General features: G+C 35.2%; 2 long non-coding RNA genes across 2 annotated transcripts; both read left to right on the top strand.

The window, feature by feature from the left end:
* Nucleotides 1–2,708: 2,708 nt before the first annotated feature.
* Nucleotides 2,709–3,520, top strand: LOC108742254. The gene is made up of 2 exons (XR_001938637.1): nt 2,709–2,986; nt 3,194–3,520. It is a non-coding gene; the product is annotated as an uncharacterized LOC108742254 (long non-coding RNA).
* A 1,584-nt stretch (nt 3,521–5,104) lies between these two features.
* LOC108742253 lies at nt 5,105–8,618 on the top strand. Its single transcript, XR_001938636.1, has 5 exons — nt 5,105–5,849; nt 5,906–6,254; nt 6,870–6,953; nt 7,017–7,348; nt 8,113–8,618. It is a non-coding gene; the product is annotated as an uncharacterized LOC108742253 (long non-coding RNA).
* Nucleotides 8,619–10,291: the final 1,673 nt, after the last annotated feature.

Raw genomic sequence — 10,291 nt, 5'->3', positions numbered from 1 at the left:
TTTACACTAACTTATACTCAATTAAACTTTTAACTATAAAACGGCTATTAACGAATTAATGTATACGAATTAGGAAAAAGTCCAGCTTATTTCGAACTTGTATAGATTACTTACGATAGAACTATTAGAACTACTGTAGAACTGCACTGCTGGATTTTAGGTTCAGATTTAATTCGGACAGAATTTTCACTTATTTCGGACTTATTTTAAATTCGAGAAGCCTTAAAAAGATACATAAAAAATCAAACTTCCCAGAGAATCGATTTGTTACGTTATTGAGAACGAAAAATCTAAATGTAATTATTTTGTCCGGAAGACATGTTTTAAAACTACTTTTGTTAAGTTAATTAGTTAAAAATAAACACTTACTTCGAAAAATGCACTCATTTCGAGTTATGAGCGACTTAACATGAAAAATTCACATCCCAGTTTTTACTAAACCTTTTTTAACTTACCACGTTGCAAAATTATCGTTAATAATTGCGCTTTAATATAATACTTTTTGTAATAAGGCAACTTTTCTTTTTCACCCTGAAATTCTAAATTGAAGTTTCCCTATTGTTCCTTTCTTTCACATGATTTGATAATCTTTTGGTTATTATGAAATAGACATTATTAAAATATGATATTCATAAAAAGCAATATCGTTATGTATAGTCTCATTTATATTGCATTACTTCTATTTAATACCAATCCATAAAGTAATCTCCCTGCCTCGGCTAAACTCCCAAATATTTTTCAATTTAAAATATACTTTTAATATAAGTAATTACAAAACGGCAGACGTAAGTATACTTTTTTTAATGTAAATAAAGAAATAATTTTTATTAAGTACATTTGAATTCAAATGCGTTTGTTTAAAATTGAATAAGTTATGCTTACTATTATCATTCAAATATTAAATGAATAAAAAGGTTTTTCATTGAAAAACAAGATATAAAATATTTTATTGTGCATTACTTAGCTTTCTTTTTTATTAACCAGTGCTTACTAAGAAAAAGGATATCTGTAGTAAATTTAAATAACAAGTTGCAATTTTCATTTTTCTTTTTGACAACAAAGGTTTTTTATTTTTAAAATTAGTCAGATCAACAGAAAATTTAATTTTCTACAAAAAATCTCTACCTACATAAATACGTACTAAAGTTCCATTGTTCTCACGTTACAGCCAAAAATGCAATTCTATATGCAGTTCTATCGCCTTTAGAGACTAACTCAACGTACAAAACAATAAGATATCATAATGTCTTAGCTTATTACTAAGTGGCATAATCAATATTACTAAAGAAATGCGTGGTCTGCAAACCAGTGTTACAGGTGGAAAAACTTCAACTAAGCAAAGTACCTACCTTAGCACTAAAAAGAAAAGTCACGAAAATTAGATATAAGATCAACGAAAACTTCAAAAGGAATTTCGGCGTTTTGTAATACATACATGGATTATACTGGTCTAACTGAGATCCATGATAAATATCCGAATCTGATCTGATCAGGACATTAAGTCGAATATTTATGAATTCCACAAAAAATAGCATTCTACAGAATGTGTACAGATCGACCAACGAATTTAAAGCCGCAAGATGCGCACAAACAGGAAAGAGATCGAAAGCAAGTAGAGAGTTGACCGATATGCTTCTCGTTCTCAGGTTATGTACAGTCAGAGGAACAAGTAAATCTGGCTTCAATGCTGCCTACGATATTAGTACCAATAATTTGCTCTCCATATTCCACTGATTCTACGCAGAACATACACGATGATCACCACTCTACAATGTTCTACGAAATGAGTTTTGGTTAAATACCTTCCACTTTGCAATTACGGATATCTCTGTCGCTGTTACAGATTCGTTGGTCGAACTGTAGTAAATCATTAAACGCTATCTAAAGGCAACAGATTGAGTTGGTCTGTGTTCTGTCTGAACTGTCTGCGACATGTTGACGAGGCCCAGTATGGTCGAAATTGCGACCCACGTCTGACAGTTTCGACAGAATATTGACCAGTACTTTCTGCTAACATTCCTACCACGTAAGGTTAGCTACGTCATGGCTTCAGTTCGACAAGCTGATATCCTTACGGACCTTGTCGAACATTTCCACAGACATGTTTAAGGTATAGGATTGCCAATGAAAAATGACCACAGTATAAAGATTCTATATAGTACTTCGCTCCTTCAATCTGCCTAAAAAGTGAAATTTTCTTTAATAATGATTATTTACAAATAGCGTGGAAATCGGCTGATTATTCATAAATTTTCATAGCCTCGTTAATTTGACATGCTCGAGAGCGGAGTTTTGCCAAACGGTTAAAAAATTTTGTAAGCCAATTTTTTTTATTAATTTCCATATTGGATTATCTTACTATTGAAGTATAAAAATTCATAACATGCTTTGGATTCTAAATTGAAAACGACGTATTTATTTCCAATACTTTTCACAGACAAAATAGTAGTAAGTTATGTTAAAATGAAGCTACTCACAAAGTTTTGAAAGAGTGTTAATAATTTAAATACTTGATTTGTAAATATCATTAATTTCTCTTAATTATGCTTTTGTTTCTGTTAACATGCTATCTTGATTTTATCAGCTTGCCTTTTACCATAATTCATACTATTGATTAATCAAACAATTTTCCAGAATTTTAGTGCAGTGTGCAAAGATCTTATAAAAGTCGAGTTCACCAATTTTACGCATCAGTACATTAAGTGAGTACGATCGCGAATGATAAAATACAGAATTGGTTGTTTACTGTTTGTTTGCAAATATTTTGTGAAATGTAGAAAAAAATAACTGAACAAAATCTTCATGTCCTGATTCAATTGTTGATAAAAAGTGCGTTCAACCAAGAGATGTTTTTGTTACTGTATTTTTGTGTACTGCGGTTATTTCTGCAATGCCACTAAGACAATAAATTGCAAATTCCTTATCCTTATCTAAAACAAGTATTGTCGTTATTAAAATGTTCGTTGGATTGAAACTAATACCGTAGGTAATAAACCTTTTTAACAAGTACGTGCGATTCCAAAAACTCATCAATTTTAGTTGATTAAGTAATATCTTTCTGTAACATTAGTTGATTAAATATATCATTAAAGTAAACAGTCACAATATTTTAATACAATGTAAAATACTGTTATATTGTTGTTTATCGTAAGGTATTGGGTTTTTTAAATCACATGTTGCTTATGTTTTCCAGGCAATACTTAAATCCATGAAAGTAGTAAGTACTTCAGCACTTGCTTAGTGATAATTTATTGCCATTGAAGTGCTCAGTGGAATATTTAGTACCTACTTTTCTGGATTGCACCTAATAAAACTTATTACCTTAGTCATAGCAACAAAGGAGATTATTAAGAATCATTAATTCAATTTTATAAAAATCCTACCCAGTCCATGATTACGATAACAGGTATTGTTTTACACTTCGAATTATTACTGGAAGCAGTCAAGCAGTGTAACTGTCTTAAGTAATTTAGTATTTTAATTAATAATGCTCCATAATAAATTAGAATGTCTTCATTTATTTTTTATTTATTATTTCATTACAGTCAGGATATTTTTTACATGGTATAAACATATAAATTAGTGTTGGGTTTAAGAGTTCTTTTTAACGAATTAGTTCTCGAAAACTAGTTCCCCAATAAGTGAACTGTTACCTACAATTACTCGTTTAATGTAAGAAAGAGATTTCTCTGTCAAACATGCTAATATGCAACTTATTTATTTTCCATTGACTTAATTGCATTATTGATTAACTATTCTTTCAATCTGTTTGAAATTAGTAATAAGCAAATAATCAAAAATGAACCAATAATCAATATCAAATACAAATAGATGTGAAACATGAAATCTGAATTCTGGAATTGGAAGGTTTGGAATTTGAAGTGAACGATAATTTTGGTAATTCGTTTTGATCTTTACTTTTCTCGCCGTGGCTGTGATTGCCAAACCGCTTGACGGATGATTTATTGAAGTTCTCTTATATTATTTATAATTTATTTCATGTTTGACAATGGCGTTTCATTTATTGTAAGTTTAAACTTTATTTTTTCTATTATGTAATAACTAACGTAGCTGTATTATTTATTTCTAGTAAATAAGTGTTATTTTTACATTTTAAAACCTATCGTTCATTTAAGCAAGGAATTATTTCGTAGCCGTCGCAATATCCGAATTGCTGAACATCGATATAAGATACTTTGTACAATACTGCTTCCATTTTATTTAAGTCTGCCTGTAAGTCCTCTTTGCAAGATGTTCACACTGACGTATCATCTGCCAGTCTAAGCATGCTAATCATTTGCCCCGCATATTATCCCTCGTGCTATCATGTATTTAATAATATTAATCGCGCCTGTGATTTATAGACAAAAAAGTAGCGGTGATAATGTACGTCGTTCTGACTCTTCTAATATTTACTTCTCTACGTTGCAACTAAATTTCTGTAACAGAAATAATTTCTGAGCTATGGTGGGTATAAACTGGGGATTGCATAATGAGTTCACCAGCGTGGTTAGGAGCAAATTGTTTTAAGAAAAACGCAACAAATTACAATTCGAATCCGGTCCTATGAGTTAATTAGCAACGTGATGTGTACTGCGATAAAAACTGCAATTCATCGACGGAGAACGAAATATGTTATGCCAGATAATCAAACGTTCAAGATAAACAAATAATTTATTACTACACTTAATGTTTAGACGCTTATTACGATAAAAATGAATTAAGTATATTTGTTCATCGCTGATAGCATGAATTAAGAACACAACAGGTGTAAGTTACCATAATATCAGTAGGTAAATGAGCACCATCTGGATAATTGTAATTTTATTAAGGCAAATTTCCACACCACTATCAAGGTATTGCCAGACGCGTTACTTATTTTTTGTGGTGATTCGTGAATATCCCTATCATCCCACTAGAAAAAATTAATTAACTGATTTTTGCTCGTAAGGAACATAACCTTACATACGGGAATAACACGCTTAGAAAAATTGTAGGAAATTATTTGCGCCACACCAATAGTGATTATTGCGAAACTTCAACCTACAGCGGCGATATGGTTCATACCCGTAGATGCGTAACATGGCACATTATTGTGTTGTAGAAGCAGGCTCCAGTTTATTTGCAAGTTAAAGCTAGATGATGAAGTGACTATGGCTATTTGCCAGTCCAATAGTCAATCGAAGACGAGTCTGTTTGCAAGACTGATTTATGTAATTATTTACCCTGAATTTATACAAAGCTATTAACATGGCTTAAATGTAAAGTGTTTGTTCAGCAGTTTGGTTCGAATTCGATAGTTGACCCAGTTTGGCCGATTTACAGCGACGATAGAAAAGCTGAGTCGCTTGCACACATACCGTATGTCTATGAACTGTATACTATACCGAGTGTTCCCACAGGACCCCCTCCCTAGTGATTAGCGATATTAGTTACCCTGCTGTGAAGTATTTTGGGAAGTGTACTCGACGTCACGAGCGGGTTGTTTTTGTTGATGGTGCGGCGTCGTTGTTGGAGGCTACAAGCGCAGGAGACGATTGTGGGTGTTGTCCTTCTGCTAATTCAAGTCGGAAAGTACATACAGTTTTCTCCTTGTTGGGCAATTCAACGGTGAACGTCTGGCCGTTCCTGCTGATAAACTTGAAAGGGCCGTCGTATGTCATTTGTAGCTGGTTTTTAGGACCATCGTGTCGAACTAGGACGCATTGTGCTGTTTAGAGATCTTTGCAGATGTCGTATTCCGGATAAAGGCTGTAATAGTTGGACGTGTTAGCGAAGCTGTTGTATGAAGGAATATGGGTTTTTATTGGTATGTGAGCATAGTGGAGATAAGAATCCTCCAGATAGAGGTAGGGACTTTCCATATACCACGTCAGCGGCTGTTATTTTCAGATCATCCTTTCAGGGTGCTCGAATGCCTGATAACAGTGTTATTTTCATGACATGTTATTGCAGCCTTCAACTGGCGATAAAATAGAAAACTGCAGCATGGTATGCCGTGGTATGGATGTGTTTGGTGTTCGTTAGATATCACAGTTCGTTGAAGAGTTAAGATTCGAACTATCTATCTTGGTCTATGGTAATCCGTGAGGGTGCACCAAATCGACAGATCCATCCTTCGTAGAAAGCACGTGCTGCAGTTGCAGCTTCTTGATCTTTGATGGTAACTGCTTCGGTCCAACGTGTGAATCGATCTACGCATGTAAGGCAGTAGCAGTATCCTTCAGAGTATGACATTACGACAATGTCTAGGTGTAAGTATTTGAATCTGTCTGAAGGCATATTGAAGATTCCCAGAGGGGCGGAAATATGCCGGAAAATTTCCGATAGATTGAGAGCAATTCTCGATCGAAAGCACTGTATTTGGTCTCTGCGTTGAAGAGTTTGCCAGAGAAGAAAGCTAAGAGCTCCCAATTACCACCGTGGTATTGTTGTAACACAGCGCCCAAGCAGTGGTCGAAAGTGTCACAAAATATAGCTAATGTTACATTGGGTTGAAAATGGTGTAGGCAACTAGTTTAAATAAATTGTTTCTTCGATTGCATTGTCAGCCGTTTTGTTTCATTGTAGCGGTGTGTAGCCTTTTAAGTTTTCGATTCTGTGTGTGGGCAGCGTTTGGTAGGAATTTTTCTGTAGAAGTTGAACATGCCCAGAAATTGTCACAATTGTTTTGCCGAGCTCGGTTTTGGATAATTGATGATTGTTGTTACTCTTATCTGGTAAAGGCCGTATACCTTTTACTCAGACAGAGTAACTAAGAAAGGAAATTTATTTTTCGCCGAATTTGCACTTTGGTCTATTTAATAGCACACCGTATGAGTTTAAACGTGTGAATACTGTTTGTAAATGTTGTTCATGCTGAGTTGCAGATTCCAATGCGACGAGGATATCGTCGATGTACGCGAAACAAAAATCTTCGTCTATGAATCTTTGAAATGTTTGGCTGGCGTTGCGTAAGCCAAAATTCATGAACGGAAATTCGAATAAACCGAATGGAGTGTTCTTGCTGTTTTCAGAACGTCTTCGTCAGCAACCGAAACTTGATTGTATGCTCGAACCAGGTCAATTGTGGACAATATTGTTTTGTTTGATAAGGCATGCGTAAAATCTCCGACGTTTCGGACAGGATATCTATCGAGAATGGCTCTGGCATTAAGTGAGCGATAATCTCCGCAGGGTCGTCATTCATCCATCGTCTTTCCTCGGGACCACGTATAGTGGCGATGCCCAGAAAATGGAGGAAGGGCGAGCGATGCCCAGTTATACCAGTATCTCGAATTCTCTTTTGGCTGCTGCAAATCGGTACGGAGCTAGACGTCGTGCTCTGCAAGCTACGGGAGGACCAGGGGTAATATTTATGTAATGACTCGTATGCTTGGGGTGTATGAAGTGACGGTTAAAACGCAGTAGGGACGAAAATTGCTTAAGTAGGTAGTCGTATCTGGATATGGCGGATTTGTTATCCGCGATTATCGTTATTGAGGGTTGACAGCAACCAGTCACCTTTCCAAGAGTGATGAGCTACTCGAGCTGATCCAGGAGACGTTGGTTTCTTAAATCTACGAGCAATTCATAGTGGGCCAAGAAATTGGCGGCAATTATTGGTTAGTTGACATCCACAATTATAAATCGCCATGCGAAATCTCTACATAGGCCTCAGTTGAGGAACAGGTTGATGTTACTGTAGGTTCAAATGATAGTACCATTTGCTGCTTGTAGCGTGAACGGTGGTTTCTGACGTTGCCCAGGTATTAGAGACTTGGGATATACGCAAATATCAGCATATGTGTGGATCAGAAGTTGTAGGCGTGTAACTAAGTCTGTAACGAAAAGACAACGTTGTGTAGGGCGGATATCACTCGTCGCCGCTAGTGATCTCCGTTGCGGTTTTCCAACCGCACTGTACATGGGGGGCGCATTTGAGAGCTTTGTCTTTGAATGTCCGGTTATAATAAAACTGACCGTTTGTTCTGTTGTCAGTGTTTGCGCGGCACTTCCAAGAAAAAGTACGCAAACGCGATCGTAATCGCGAGGGTCTTGATATCCGTCGTCTCATATCGTTGAGGTCTATTTTGAGGGAGTTGACCATTTCTACCAGATTCTGTATTGTAGGACCATTATTGGATGTTGGAGGTTATAGTGCGTCCGCGGACCGAGTCAATGATGCTGTCGGCAAATACACCAACGTCATCCAGGTCCTTGACTTTGAGGTCTGTCTTGATTGTGCTGCATGGATCTTCCTTCGGAGGGTCGGCGATCATGTCACGTACTTCTGCGACACATCAAGGATCAAGATTACCAAGTAGATAACCAAATTGGTAGTTTCCGAAGTGGTTGCAGAGGAATCGAAAGTGCAATCTGCCGTGCAGAACCACAACTTCGGGTCGGATCGAATAAAGGGTGGCAGTTTGACTGTCAAGCGGTCCACATACATACACACCCTGTATTTTACTATGTCATTGTAATTCTCAGTTCACCCATTAGTGCATGGTATCCGTTTAAACGGATACCGCTATGAAGTGCGTTTACTGACATTTGAGGTTGTGATTTAAATTTTTTTTGACGTTAGTGCATTATTAAAGTTAATACGTGTACGTTTGAATATATGATATAGACTTTTGTGTGTATTTATCGGAATTAGGTCACTATGAATCCGTCCTTTCAAATGGGAACGGAAAGGAGTAAGTGCAACATATTTTTTTTAGTTGCTTTTAAACTTTAAGTATGGTAGCTGTTACCATTTTTAAAATATGCCCTAATGAGTATATATAGACACAAAAATTACATTTTGCAATTGAATGGATTCGAAATATTTAACTAAATTGATTACATACGTTATTACGGATACTATGCATTCATTCATTCCAGACTAACTTTGCACCAACTTCTTGACTTATTAGATGACGACAAAATTGTGTAAGACGGTAATCTTTTGTGTTTTTTTTTGTCCTTTCGTAGTATGTGCTTATCGATACAAATATTATTAAATAAATGAATCATCTCTTCTCTCAAGGAAAAGAAAGAAATTAAAATTGCGCTACATTATATAGTCGACTGTTAACGTGGATAGTTGCTTTTGTGATTTGTGTTACGAAAATACAGATAAATCTAATTAGGTGAGTTTTCTCACAGAGTAATCTTTATGCTAAAATTTAGATGCTAAGTTTTTATTATTTACTAAACTTTACCTATATACGATGATTTAATTCATTCAAATAATATGAAGCTATGACCGTAATTTCGATGTAAACGTATTTGCATTTCTTTACGATTGTCTTGAGCACTGTTGTGAGACTCTGCCCTTCAGTGTTCATCGAATTATTTTGGGTCAAACTTATGCTAGCAATTGTACTGTCGTGAGACTCTGCCCTTCAGTACAGTAATGACATAAATATTTGCGACGGGGTATTTTGTGAGACTCTGCCCTTAATACCCATTGCACTTTCGAAATATTTGATGGAATGAATGGACACGTCGTGAGACACTGCCCTTAGTGTCATTGCACACTCAGCATTCCTGGAGTAGTCATTGTGTGACATTTGCCCGTAACTACTCTCAATGATAATTTTAAAGAAAACGTTAAGGTACTCGATTAATTAATAATAATTTCCAAAGTAGCATCTCTATAAATAATATTATTTTCCCAAATTTAAATCATAATAATAGTCAGATTATTTCCTTAGTTTTCTTTGGCACATAGTTTGCTCAGGTTAGCTTATTTTTTTATTTCAGATAAGGCCACGTGTCACCTCGGCGACAAGATTTCTAACTCCTTAGTTAAACTTTAAAATTATTCAATAATATTCCTTCATATTCACATTGATACAATAGTTTATGTAAATAAAAAAAAAGTGCATTTAAACTGCGTATTCGATGTCTGCCTTCTTTCCTACTGTTACAATAGTTACTATCAAAATTAGAAATAATTCGCTTAAAGGAGTAGACGATTGTGAATACATCGACATTAATGTTGATTTATTAGGCTCTTTTTAACAGTTATATGAGCTACGGCATTATAGCTTGGGGCAATGGATATAAAGTACACTTAAATAGGTTACAACAATTACAAAATCAAATCTTAAAAATAATAAATAAAAGTGATCACACGGACGTTATACTTACACTACTAAATGTCCAGCAACAATGCATTGTAGAGATGATGATGCATCACTACGAATTTTTGAGAAAAAGTTATAATCAGTGGAAGAGTACCACCAGAATAGCTTATACGTGGCTATACGGAATTAGAATTCATTACCCAAAGAATTAAAAACACTTAATTACAGTAAAA

This window comes from Agrilus planipennis, unplaced genomic scaffold (assembly GCF_000699045.2).
Source record: "Agrilus planipennis isolate EAB-ADULT unplaced genomic scaffold, Apla_2.0 scaffold388, whole genome shotgun sequence".
NCBI classification, from domain to species: Eukaryota; Metazoa; Arthropoda; class Insecta; order Coleoptera; family Buprestidae; genus Agrilus; species Agrilus planipennis.
Note: the sequence above shows the minus strand (reverse complement) of the source record. Positions and strands in the feature narration are given on the sequence as shown.